This window comes from Ovis aries, chromosome 16 (genome assembly GCF_016772045.2).
Source record: "Ovis aries strain OAR_USU_Benz2616 breed Rambouillet chromosome 16, ARS-UI_Ramb_v3.0, whole genome shotgun sequence".
Classification (NCBI taxonomy): domain Eukaryota; kingdom Metazoa; phylum Chordata; class Mammalia; order Artiodactyla; family Bovidae; genus Ovis; species Ovis aries.
Window position 1 is genome coordinate 20,092,954 of NC_056069.1, and position 14,358 is coordinate 20,107,311.

The 14,358-nt window shown below is 39.9% G+C and overlaps 1 protein-coding gene and 1 non-coding gene across 8 annotated transcripts in view; one reads left to right on the forward strand and one right to left on the reverse strand.

Moving 5' to 3' along the window:
* Positions 1 to 14,358, forward strand: part of PDE4D (phosphodiesterase 4D) — a 1,582,769-nt gene that overhangs the window by 1,152,035 nt on the left and 416,376 nt on the right. The window lies entirely within an intron of this gene.
* Positions 1,091 to 1,162, reverse strand: TRNAH-AUG (transfer RNA histidin (anticodon AUG)). The gene has a single exon. It is a non-coding gene; the product is annotated as a tRNA-His (tRNA).

Genomic DNA, 14,358 nt, shown 5'->3' on the forward strand with positions numbered 1-14,358 from the left:
CTTCATCACCAGGTTCTCTTTTACCTGCTAATAAATTCTTATATCAGACACTTCCATTCTGTCTTTGCTAACACTGCCCATTAATGTAGTCTGCTATTAGGACCTCTTATATGATCTGCACATCATTGGTTTCTGTATAATCCACCCAGAATGACTTTACGTGGATGTTTGTTGGATTGCTTTCATTGCTATAGTAGCACAGTACTTTCTTTTTGGCAAGACTCGTAAATTACACCAAAACCCTTTGGGTGGCTGATACTCAGTTCCAAAGTTTTATGATGACCCCAAGTATAAAAATGCAAAATTCTACCTCTGTGGTGTTTCTTCCTGAGCAATGGCTGAGTCACAAAACGATGAATTTGCCTAATTTGCATGAAAGAAACATTTAAAATTCCTCTAAGATTTCTTAAAAATCTGAGCTGACAGTTGCATGATAATTCACAGTAAATCATCTCACAAAACAGGTAGCTTTCAATGTATCACAATACGTGAGGAATTAGTGTCATTTAGTTGTTAATTATTAACCCAGGCAAAAGTTAGTAAAATCTATGTGCCTACAGCTACAGAAGTCTCAAAGTCTGTTGAGTAGTCAAAATTATTCAACATACCCTTATGATACAGTTTTTCTAAATTTGCAATGGCCCTTCTGGCCCCTGCCGCCTTGATGGAAAACACGTGCTCTTGTCTGTGCTGTTATTTCTGAACAGCATATATTGGTGTCTGATGCAACATGGTACTGGTGTTACCATGGTAATTCCTCATATAATAACAAGAACATCAAGAATATGAGCAGCGTGCTGTTCTCTTTGAGTTTAGTCTATTTCCTTTGAGTTAGAATGTAGACTAAGTAATATCCGACTCCACTGAATTACTATACCATCAAAAGATGTATCTATTTTATAGACATTCTTGTATTAGATTTGAGAAGGAACTCCAGTGTTGATAGTAAATATAAAGGGAAAAGGGAAGTCGCTCAGTTGTGTCCGACTCTTTGCAACCCCATGGACTCTAGCCCACCAGGCTCCTCCGTCCATGGGATTTTCCAGGCAAGAGTACTGGAGTGGGTTGCCATTGCCTTCTCCAGGGGATTTTCCCCACCCAGGAATCGAACCTGGGTCTCCTGCATCATAGGCAGACGCTTTACTGTCTGAGCCACCAGGGAAGTCAATAGTAGATATGCTGCTGCTGCTAAGTGGCTTCAGTCGTGTCTGACTCTGTGTGACCCCATAGACGGCAGCCCACCGGGCTCCTCCGTCCCTGGGATTCTCCAGGCAAGAACACTGGAGTGGGTTGCCATTTCCTTCTCCAATGCATGAAAGTGAAAAGTGAAAAGGAAGTCGCTCTGTCGTGTCCGACTCTTTGTGAACCTATGGACCACAACCTACCAGGCTCCTCTGTCCATGGGATTTTCCAGGCAAGAGTACTGGAGTGGGGTGCCATCACCTTCTCTGAATAGTAGATATGATGAGCCTCATTTGCTGAGTTAAACATATACTAAGATTGCACGTACACCAGGAAGAAGAACTTTCATATAAGAAAGTTCTATATGCAAGAACATTTTATTTCACAATCCAGCTGAGCTACATTTTTCTGTTTAACTTTCTCTAAGTATTCATTCAATATCATACATATGGAACTGTAGAATACAAGATGGTCACACAAAGAGCCTGTGCCTGTGGAGCTGATAGTCTGAAGAGAGAACACAAGTACTAAATATAAATAACTGATTGACAAGATCCAGGTATCTGTAAATTCATTTATTTATTTATTCATTCACTCATGTATTCAGTCATTCAACAAACATTTACTGAACAGGATTTGAGTTCAAAACTCTCAGTTAAGGATTGCAAAACTGGGTAAGACAAATTTCCAGCCTACAGGAAGATCCACAGCCTAATTGCTCAGACAAAAATTCAAATAAAAAAATTGAATTATAACCACATAAAGACTTGACTGATCCTCTAGGGGCACATAGGGCCAAACACAAACACTTGTTCAGAGAAGCTTTTACAAATTGAGTCATGAAAGAGGATGAGCCATTCTACTGAAAGGCAGTGCCTAAGGGAACCGCTAGGAAAGAATGAACTCCTATTATATAGCACTTTGTCGTTTACACAGTAGATTTCCATATATCACCACCTTTGGTTCTTACAGCAACTGATAAGAAAGCTGAGGGTTCAAGGGCCTTGTTCACGGCCATAGGGCTGCTTCAATACTAGCGTTGGTGCCTGAAACTAGACTGAGAGGTCAGAGTCTGAGACTCTCTTCAGACTCTCTCTATATACAGAGAGAGATGACTCTAAAATACAGAGTGTATTTTATACTCTATATCCAGAGGGAAAGTAGAAGCAAAACACTTTATCAGCTCTGAGAAGGGAGAATGTACTTCTAACTAGGGGTGCCATAAGTGGACAAAATGACATTTAGAGTTAATGTTTGCACTTAGTTTTGTGGAGCTGAGAATCTGGCAAAGGCATGGATTATAGAAAAGTAAGTAAACGTTTATAGGAAAAAAAATAAGTGTGGCCAAAACTTAATGAACTTGAGAGGCAATCATGGGAAATAAAATTAAAGAGAGTGAGACTGTATTTTTAGGCTCATGAAAACCTAGCTAAGGATTTTGTTTTTCTAAAATAAGCTATTGAAGATTTTTGAACAGTGGAATTCTATGATATTAGCTTCACTTAAGAGAGAATCAAATGGCACCTATAAAGGCATAGTTTGGAGCAGCAGATGATAGAGTAAGGAGACCAGTGGGAGTAGTGATAGCAATAATCCACTCTAGAAGTAGTAGTAACACCCTGTACAAAATGATGGAGCAGAATATTCATTTGTGTTGTACATTTTGTGTATTTTATATTTTCTACAATGCATAAAAATTTACAAGAAAAAGTAAATTTGTCTCTTGCTGCTGCTGCTAAGTCGCTTCAGTCGTGTCCGACTCTGTGCGACCCCATAGACGGCCTCCTACCAGGCTCCCCCGTCCCTGGGATTCTCCAGGCAAGAACACTGGAGTGGGTTGCCATATCCTTCTCCAATGCATGAAAGTGAAAAGTGAACATGAAGTTGCTTAGTCGTGTCGGACGCTTATGACCTCATGGACTGCAGCCCACCAGGCTCCTCCGTCAATGGGATTTTCCAGGCAAGAGTGGGGTGCCATCGCCTTCTCCTTGTCTCTTTTAAAGAGAGTGTGTATTTAGGGTCTAACATGGAATGGTACATGTAGTAATAAAATCAATAGGAGGGAAACACGGAAGAAGGATCAGCAAGACTTGAAAAATGTTATAGGAAAGAAAAAGAAGATGCTGTTTCCTTGATCATACCTAGACACCACCAGTATTCCTGAATTTCTGGCAAAAGAATTGTAGTTAACAGGAACAAAGACTAAGAAGAGGAACATCAGGTTTGAGAGTAAAAATAACTTATTGATGAACAAATTGGTTTTGAGAATTTGTCAGGAAAAGTGAATGGAGAAGAGCAAACAAATATCTAACAAAGAGTTAAAAAAAAAAAGAAAAAGAGAGAAAGATAGGATTGGGGATATGAAAACCAAAGAGGACCAAGCAGAGGTCCCTGGGGAAACATGTACATGTGTGAGTTAACCTTAAGTTTAGCAAAGTCAGAGTCAATTACCTTTTGTGTATTTGTTTCCAATTCAGATCCTTATTTTCATCTTGCAATATACTGTGCAGACCTCTAAATGTAGCTTGTATAGAGGATAAATAATTTACAGAAACATCCAAAATACATCAGACTTTGTTACTAAATATTTTATTGCTGAGGTCACTAGATTTGGCTAAGTTGTAAGATACATAAATTGCCAAGCTTTGCAAAATGGCATTTATTTTTAAACTGACGATGGATTTCAAATCAAATTGTCATATTGGATCTTAAACCTTTTTGTAACCAACAAATGCTTTCACAAAGCAAATATTGATAAGATGACCCAGTACTGATCTGTTCTACTATTATTAGTTTCTCAGAAATAAATATTAATGAGAATGTTGAAATGTTGTAGTTGTCAGAAATCAACTAAAATTGACCTAATGATTAGGGATGTGTTGACTCTGAATAGAGGTACATAATTCTGGATTTATAGGGAACAACAGAGAAGCAACCAACAAAAAATAATGTGCCACGACCCAGTCAATGGAGAAAAGGATGTTCATAGCCACATAGTAAGAATTAGCTATGAGATTGTGTTCCATCCGTTTCTGTTGCGCTGCTGGTAAAAAAACAAACAATGTTAAAATAGCCTCTTTCTTGTAACCAAACATTTCTTACTGGAAATTCAATAGGCACGCTTTTCTCTTGTTTGTCCAGATATGGGTATTTGTCTTACTGCCTTTTAGTAGTTCTGAAAACAATTTTATCAGTAGTTCAATACATTCTTTTCCCAGGAGCTTGGGTGTATTATTGAGGTTGTTTCAAATGCACTTAATGTCCTCTCTAATGGATATGTTTATTTGTTTCACAAAACCTTCTTTTCTCTTAGCCAGAGAAGTTACTTTTATATGCCTTATGAGTGCTTCATTGCTATAACCTATAGATTATGGCACTTTGTTATTTCATATATGCTTTTAATATGATATATGTCATAAATAACTTGTAAGTAAAGAGCGATGAAAAAATTATTGCTTATGATCTCTTCATATAGAACTGTTATAAACAATGCATAGTAAATGATAAATAATACTTTAATAATTAGAAATTCAGAGTGGAGTAGATCAGTTTATCTGTGGCACTGTGACTTCATATACAATAGTCTCAAAAATTAAAATATATCTTGGAAGTTGAAATATTCATACAGATATCAGGTAAATGTGGAAATATAATTTTATTAGAGTTCTATATAGTGCTGTTTGGCTATAAATCCACTGATCTGAAGTTTCTGTGGGTAGATTCTAAGTATGTCCAGCACCTGGCTTAGGGAATGGGAAAAACAAAACAAAACTACTCTTCTTAGCTTGCAAGGAGATGTGAACTTCCTACTTCTGACCTGACCCATTCCAGGATAAGTCAAATATTTACTCTCACCAGTGTAAAACAGCTGGGTAATTCCAGTTTGGGAGACATATTGCTTTAGATACATGGAACCCTGAAAATTGGTAGAATTCTGCGTTTCTTTTCTTGATAAATGATGTTCTCTGTATTTTTGTCATACCCAACAATTCACAGTCCTCAGCTCTCCCACTTTTTTTCCATTTAGTTAAAATCGTCTACCTTCTGTCTGTTTCACGTATAACTCTTAGAAGAGCAGATGTCTGGATTATTATCCATAGTTCTCAAACACACCAAAGTTTCACTATCAAACTATAATCCCCCAAAGTTTCACTATCAAACTATAATCCCCCATAGAAAATCCAGGCATATAAGGCTATGCCTTGATGTAGAATAACTCCTGGTTTTCTAGTTATCATTTTCTTAGAACAGCTCTGAGCTGTTCTTGTTGGGCTCTCCTCTGGGGCTCTTTGATAAATCAGTTCTAGATTGAGATTGACATAAAGAGAGAGCTTGAGACAAAAGATGGAAAACAGCTATGAGCAAAATAATTATCCTCTGAAAGATAAACAAATACAAGACATACCAAGAAAATACAGTTGGAGTTGTTGCTTTCCCTGGATGTTGTGGAAGAGTTGACCAATATAAAGGAGGGTAGATTAACAATGCAGTCACATCCAGGGTGTGTTATCTAATCGACTGAAGACAAATTTTATATTCTCTATAGATGTTGTCAAAAATAATGATCCAGGATGGAATAATAAGTAACCTGTGTTCCCTTAACTGGGTCATTTGTCTCATCATGCTGTTGACCTCTCATTTATTTATTTCTCAGTATCTAGACCTGTGCTGGCCAATAGAAATACTACGGAAGCCACATTTGTAATTTAAAATATTCTACTACCACTTAAAAAAAATAAACAGATAAAATGAACTTCAAAATATAATCAATATATAATCAATGATTAATATTATAAGCAATATATAATTATTAATGAAATATTGAAAATTCTATCCTCATTCTAGTCCTTTGAAGTCCTGTGTGTATTTTATATACATATTAATTTAGATGCTAACTTTCTGTCAATCATGCTTGATCTAAATTTCAGTTCACTTCAGTTCAGTTGCTCAGTCATGTCTGACTCTTTGCCACCCCATGGACTGCAGCACACCAGGCTTCCCAGTCCATCACCAACTCCCAGAACTTGCTCAAACTCATGTCCATCGAGTTGGTGACATCTCAATCTAAATTTAGATTTCATAAAATTTGCAATTGAAAATGTAGAATCACTTAACTCAGGTTTCAAATTTCCGCAGTAATCAGCTATCAGTTTTAAAATTTAAATATTCACTACTATTTTTATCATGTAATTCCACTCTTCAAATCCTTTCTTCATTGCCCATCACTCCCCAGTGAAGCCTGTCTCGACAACTCTTGCTCATGATTGGGAACCCAAATGCTGACCCCCTTTCTGCATTACTGTGACAGTCAGTCAGAATTCTGCATTATTCCATGTACTGTGGACCTGAAGCCCCAGAAAGACTGAGGCTATTTTGTTGCCAGATCTGTTTCTTGGGTTTTTTGTTTGTTTCTTTCTTTTGTGTTTTGATATCTCTATGATGCAGCACAGTGGTTCCTTGATAAAGTCTCTCTTGTTGTATGAGCTATCAAGTTGGACACCACCGAAGTGACTTAGCACATGAGGTATCCAACAACTCTCCTGTGTCTGTCATTCAAGGCCTCTAAAATTAGACCCAGCCTACTGTTCTGATCTTATCTTTGATTCTCAGTCATACAGTTTGTCTCTAAACAAATTGGTTTGTAGCTGTCTCTTAGATATGCCTTCTGTATTTCCATCCCCTTGTCTCGGCTCACCATCCCCTCTCCTGAAGTATCCTTCTTTCCTCTTGACCTGCCCAAATTCTACCATTTTTTTCAAGATCCAGCTCATCCTTCTGCCATAGTAATATGCACGGAGCATCACGTGCTCCACCATGTTGCAGAGTCAGAATTACATGACTTCAAGGAAGGAAACTAAGCTTGGGGTCCAAGTGGATCTGCTTGTTTTCCTGACCCAGTTGCCTGCCTTCTCTGAGCCTCATTTTCTTTCTCTATGTAATTAGAGTAATAAAACGTATATTTTAGGATTGTCTTGAATATGATGATTGATGCATATATTGGCATGCAGTGAGAGTTCAGGCAGAATATGTGAGATCTGTTGTTTTTGGTGTGACCGTGGGGCATCTAATCGTGCAGCTTTTACGGTATCTTTTACTGTGAGATTTCACTGTCATTTGGATCACTCTGCAAGACAGCATTCTACAATACAATCAATACAATACAATACAGATCACTCTACAAGACAAATAACATTTACGTGCTTCCAAACCAGACTATAAGTCTCTGGGCTAAACTAACAAACCAGACTTTAAGTCTCTGGGCTAAACTAACACCTAGTTGAATTGTAGACACACATACATAAACAGATATATATATGAATACATTTATTGACAATTAAAGAGAGGATGTATATTGACTTATGTATATTGAGTCATTTAATCTTCCCTGCCTGCATGCATGCATACATGCTGTCTCTTCAGTCGGGTCCGACTCTTTGCCACCCTAGGGACTGTAGCTCATCAGGCTCTTCTGTCCATGGGATTCTCCAGGCAAGAATTCTAGAGTGGGTTGCCATGCCCCCGTCCAGGGGATCTTCCCGACCCGGGAATTGAACCCCCATCTCTTAAATCTCCTGCATTGGCAGTTGGGTTCTTGATCCCTAGCGCCACCTAGGAAGCCCTCAGTTCAGTTCAGTTCAGTCGCTCAGTTGTGTCTGACTCTTTGCGACCCCATGCAGCATGCCAGGCCTCCCTGTCCATCACCATCTCTGGAGTTCACTCAGACTCGCGTCCATCGAGTCAGTGATGCCATCCAGCCATCTCATCCTCGGTCGTCCCCTTCTCCTCCTGCCCCCAATCCCTCCCAGCATCAGAGTCTTTTCCAATGAGTCAGCTCTTTGCATGAGGTGGCCAAAGTAATGGACTTTCAGCTTTAGCATCGTTCCTTCCAAAGAAATCCCCAGGTTGATCTCCTTCAGAATGGACTGGTTGGATCTCCTTGCAGTCCAAGGGACTCTCAAGAGTCTTTTCCAACACCACAGTTCAAAAGCATCAATTCTTCGGTGCTCAGCCTTCTTCACAGTCCAAGTCTCACATCCATACATGACCACAGGAAAAACCATAGCCTTTACTAGACGGACCTTAGTCGGCCAAGTAATGTCTCTGCTTTTGAATATGCTATCTAGGTTGGTCATAACTTTTCTTCCAAGGAGTAAGCGTCTTATAATTTCATGGCTGCAATCACCATCTGCAGTTATCTTGGAGCCCCCCAAAATAAAGTCTGACACTGTTTCCACTGTTTCCCCATCCATTTCCCATGGAGTGATGGGACTGGATGCCATGATCTTCGTTTTCTGAATGTTGAGCTTTAAGCCAACTTTTTCGCTCTCCTCTTTCACTTTCATTAAGAGGCTTTTTAGTTCCTCTTCACTTTCTGCCATAAGGGTGGTGTTATCTGCATATCTGAGATGATTGATATTTCTCCCAGCAATCTTGATTTCAGCCTGTGTTTCTTCCAGTCCAGCATTTCTCATGATATACTCTGCATTTAAGTTAAATAAGCAGGGTGACAATATACAGCCTTGACGTACTCCTTTTCCTATTTGGAACCAGTCTGTTGTTCCATGTCCAGTTCTAACTGTTGCTTCCTGGCCTGCATACAGATTTCTCAAGAGGCAGGTCAGGTGGTCTGGTATTCCCATCTCTTTCAGAATTTTCCACAGTTTATTGTGATCCACACAGTCAAAGGCTTTGGCATAGTCAATAAAGCAGAAATATATGTTTTTCTGGAAGCCCTAAACACAAGCTGGAATTAAGATTGCTGGGAGAAATATCAATAACCTCAGATATGCAGATGACACCACCCTTATGGCAGAAAATGAAGAGGAGCTAAAAAGCCTCTTGATGAAAGTGAAAGGAGAGCGAAAAAGTTGGCTTAAAGCTCAACATTCAGAAAACAAAGATCATGGCATCTGGTCCCATCACTTCATGGGAAATAGATGGGGAAACAGTAGAAACAGCGTCAGACTTTATTTTTGGGGGCTCCAAAATAACTGCAGATGGTGACTGCAGCCGTGAAATTAAAAGATGCTTACTCCTTGGAAGAAAAGTTATGACCAACCTAGATAGCATATTCAAAAGCAGAGACATTACTTGGCCGACTAAGGTCCGTCTAGTAAAGGCTATGGTTTTTCCTGTGGTCATGTATGGATGTGAGACTTGGACTGTGAAGAAGGCTGAGCACCGAAGAATTGATGCTTTTGAACTGTGGTGTTGGAAAAGACTCTTGAGAGTCCCTTGGACTGCAAGGAGATCCAACCAGTCCATTCTGAAGGAGATCAACCTGGGGATTTCTTTGGAAGGAACGATGCTAAAGCTGAAAGTCCATTACTTTGGCCACCTCATGCAAAGAGCTGACTCATTGGAAAAGACTCTGATGCTGGGAGGGATTGGGGGCAGAAGGAGAAGGGGACGACCGAGGATGAGATGGCTGGATGGCATCACGGACTCGGACGTGAGTCTGAGTGAACTCCGGGAGATGGTGATGGACAGGGAGGCCTGGCGTGCTGCGATTCATGGGGTCGCGAAGAGTCGGACACGACTGAGTGACTGAACTGAAGTGAATCTTCCCTAAAAAGCACCATTTTATAAGGAAGTTGATAATGTCCCTAGAAAACAAAGTCTCTCGCTGTTTCCATTGTTTCCCCATCTATTTGCCATGAAGTGGTGGAACTGGATGCCATGATCTTAGTTTTTTGAAACTATAAGTGAAATGATTATTTACTTGTTGGTATACAGTCACTGTGCATGCAGTTTATATAGATGGTCAAGGCAAAGATTGCCAGCACAAAGTAACAACCTCTCGTTGCTTAAGTTCAGATTAATCATTAATATTTTTCCATGGATCAATACCCCTTAGAAACAAAAATTGTAGCAGTACTCTTCAACTCCATGTGTTTGCTAAGTGTGAAAATCCTTGGGCCAGACTTACTGGAGCTTTGTGTTATGCTTTTCATTATGAGCTTTTCTTAGCTCTTCTCTGTGAACAGTTCTTCCCCCTCCCCGTGCTCCTCAGCCTGCCCTGAGAGAATGGATGAGGTATACTTTCACACCTCACCTGCCCCGAGGTGTGTAAGTATAGTGGGATGGGGCCTGGGGGGAGTTCTTTTAATGCTGCTTGGTTTTTAAGTTAATGTTCCTTTTCAGTTGAAAGTTAATCTGTTATATTCCCTGAAATGAAATAATGATAAGCAAAAGAAAGACAAGACAACCTTTCTAAGTGTGAGACTTATGAGTCCCACAAGTGATTTTTTTTTTTAAGTGTGGAACTTCGCATTTAATTTAAAAGGTGAGACATGTTAGTATCCCCTTGGAAACATTCTGTTGTTGTTTAGTCGCTCAGTCATGCCCAACTCTTTGCAGCCCCATGGGATTTCCCAGGCAGAAATACTGGAGTGGGTTGGCATTTCCTTCTCCAGGGGCTCTTCCCAACCCAGGAATTGAACCAGCATCTCCACATCTCCTCCATTGCAGGCAGATTCTTTACCACGAAGCTACCAGGGAGGCAACATTAAATTTTTTCAAAAGAATTACCATTAAGGAGTTGATAAGTATTTTAAATTTTAAAACATCCTGTAAAACTGCATCCCAGAAACATAAAGCCCTCTGCTCTTATCCCTCTCAATGAAACCCTCTTGTATTCATAGATTGGGTCTGATTTACCTTTGTATGCCTTCTGCTGTTAAAGCTTACAAAAATAGGTGTGCAATAGTTATTTAATAAGTTAATTAATTGATGAATCAGTTCAGTTCAGTCACTCAGTCATGTCCGACTCTTTGCGACCCCATGAATCACAACATGCCCCAGGCCTCCCTGTCCATCATCAACTCCTGGCGTTTACTCAAACCCATGTCCATCGAGTCGGTGATGCCATCCAGCCATCTGACCCTCGGTCATCCCCTTTTCCTCCTGCCCTCAATTCCTCGCAGCATCAGGGTCTTTTCCAATGAGTCAACTCTTTGCATGAGGTGGCCACAGTATTGGAGTTTCAGCTTTAGCATCAGTCCTTCCAATGAACATCCAGGACTGATCTCTTTTGGGATGGACTGGTTGGATCTCCTTGCAGTCCAAGGGACTCTCAAGAGTCTTCTCCAGCACCACAGTTCAAAAGCATCAATTCTTCGGCACTCAGCTTTCTTCATAGTCCAACTCTCACATCCATACATGACCACTGGAAAAACCATAGCCTTGACTAGACGGACCTTTGTTGGCAAAGTGATGTCTTTGCTTTTGAATATGCTGTCTAGGTTGGTCATAGCTTTCCTTCCAAGGAGTAAGTGTCTTTTAATTTCATGGCTGCAGTCACCATCTGCAGTGATTTTGGAGCCCAGAAAAATACAATCAGCCACTGTTTCCCCATCTATTTCCCATGAAGTGATGGGACCAGATGCCATGATCTTAGTTTTCTGAATATTGAGCTTTAGGCCAACACGTATTCTTTTTTCTATTCTTTCCCATTATAGATTATTACAAAATATTGGATATAGTTCCCTGTGCATTGAATATAGTTCCCTGCACTCAGTCGTGTCCAACTCTTGTGACCCCATTACCTGTACCCTGCTAAGCTCTTCTGTCCATAATTTTCCAAGCAAGAATACTGAATGGGGTTGTCATTTCCTCCTCCAGGGGACCTTTCCTATCAAGGGATCAAACCCCCATGTTCTGTGTCTCCTGCATTGGCAAGTGGATTGTTTACCACTGAGCCATCTGAGAAGCCCTATAGTTCCCTATGCTCTACAGTAAATCATTGTTGTTTATTTTATATGTGGTATGGTATATCTGTTAATCCCATACTTCTAATTTATCCCTTTCCCCTTTGGTAACCATACATTTGTTTTCTATGTCTGTGTGTCTGTTTCTGTTCAAGATATAGGATATATTCAACATTATTAGAGTAGTATTAAGAATTAATTTATTTTTACTTTTAATTAGAGGATAATCACTTTACAATATTATGTTGGTTTCTGTCCTACATCAGCATTAATCAGCCATAGCCATACACATGCCCTCTCCCACTAGAAACTCCTCCCCACCTCCCACCCCATTTCACCCTTCTAGATTATCACAGTGTGCAGGTTTTGAGCTCCCTGCATCATCCAGCAATTCCAACTGGCTATCTTTTTACATATGGTAATACTTATGTTTCCATGCTCCTCTCTGTTCGTCCCACCTTTTCCCTCCCACACTGTGTCCACAAGTCTGTTCCCTTTATCTGCATCTCCGTTGCTGCGTAGATAGATTCATCAGCACCAGCTTTCTCAGTTCAGTTCAGTTCAGTCCCTCAGTTGTGTCCAACTCTTTGCAGCCCCATGAATCACAGCACACCAGGCCTCCCTGTCCATCACCAACTCCTGGAGTTCACTCAAACTCACATCCATTGAGTTGGTGATGCCATCCAGCCATCTCATCCTTTGTCGTCCCCTTCTCCTCCTGCCCCCAATCCCTCCCAGCTTCAGGGTCTTTTCCAATGAATCAACTCTTTGCATGAGGTGGCCAAAGTACTGGAGTTTCAGCTTCAGCATCGGTCCTTCCAAAGATATCCCAGGATTGATCTCCTTTAGAATGGACTGGTTGGATCTCCTTGCAGTCCACCAGACTCGCAAAAGTCTTCTCCAGCACCACAGATCAAAAACATCGATTCTTTGGCACTCAGCTTTCTTCACAGTCCAACTCTCACATCCATACATGGCCACTGGAAAAACCATAGCCTTGACTAGATCGACCTTTGTTGGCAAAGTAATGTCTCTGCTTTTGAATATGCTATCTAAGGAGTAAGCGTCTTTTAATTTCATGGCTGCAATCACCATCTGCAGTGTGCATTAATATACGGTATTTGTTTTTCTCCTTCTGACTTACTTCATTCTGTATAAGAAGCTCTAGGTTCATTCACTTTATTAGAACTGACTCAAGTGCATTCCTTTTTGTGGCTGAGTAATATGTATATATGTACCACAGCATCTTTATCTATTCATCTGTCAGTAGACAGCTGGGTTGCTTCCATGTCCTAGCTATTATAAATAGTGCTGCAGTGAACACCAGGGTACATGTGTCTTTTTCAGTTATGGTTTCCTCAGGGTATATGCCCAGTAGTGGGTTTGTTGGGTCATATAGTAGTTTTATTCACAGCTTTTTAAGGAATCTCCATACTGTCTTCCATAGTGGCTATGTCAAGTTACACTCCCACCAACAATGCAAGAGGGTTCCTTTTTTTCCACCCTCTCCAGCATTTATTGTTTGTAGATTTGTTGATGCTGGCCATTCTAATCCGTGTGAAGTGATATCTCGTAGTTTTGATTTGCATTTGTCTAATGATGAGTGATATTGAGCATTTTTTCACGTGTTTATGGGTCATCTATATGTCTCCTTTGGAGAAATGTCTGTTTAGATCTTCTGCCTGCTTTTTGGTTGAGTTGTTTGTTTTTTTCTCATATTGAACTGCATGAGCTGCTTGTATATTTTGGAGATTAATTCTTTCTCAGTTGTTTGATTCGCTTTATTTTCTACCATTCTGAGGTTGTCTTTTCAGCTTGTTTATAGTTTCCTTTGCTGTGAAAAAGCTTTTAATTAGGTCCCTTTTGTTTCTTTCTTTCTTTTTTTCCCGTTACTCTAAGAAGTGGGTCATAGAGGATCTTCCTGTGATCTATCTCAAGGAGTCATACTACCTATGTTTTTTTCTAAGAGCTTTACATTTTCTGCCCTTACATTTAAGTCTAGTCCATTTTGAGTTTATTTTTGTGTATGGTGTTAGGAGGTGTTCTAGTTTTATTCTTTTACATGTAGCTGTCCAGCTTTCCCAGCACCACTTATTAGAGAGGCTCTCTTTTCTCCATTGTATATCCTTGCCAAAGATAAGGTGTCCATAGGTGCATGGGTAAATTCTTTTTTTAATGTTTTAAACATACTTTTGTTATGGACTGAATTTTGTCCCCTCAAATTTCATGTTTTAAAATCCTAATCCCAGAACCTCAAAAAGTCACTTTATTTGGAAGTAAAGATGATTAAGTTAAATGACTCTGTTAAAGGCAATTAGGATGGGCCCTAATACAGTATGGCTCGTATCCTTATGAGAAGAAGAAATTTGGAAACAGAAAGAGAAACATCAGACATTTGCACACTCAGGGTGACGACTATGTGAACGCATAGCAAGAAGGGGGCCATCTGTAAGCAGAAAAGAGAGGC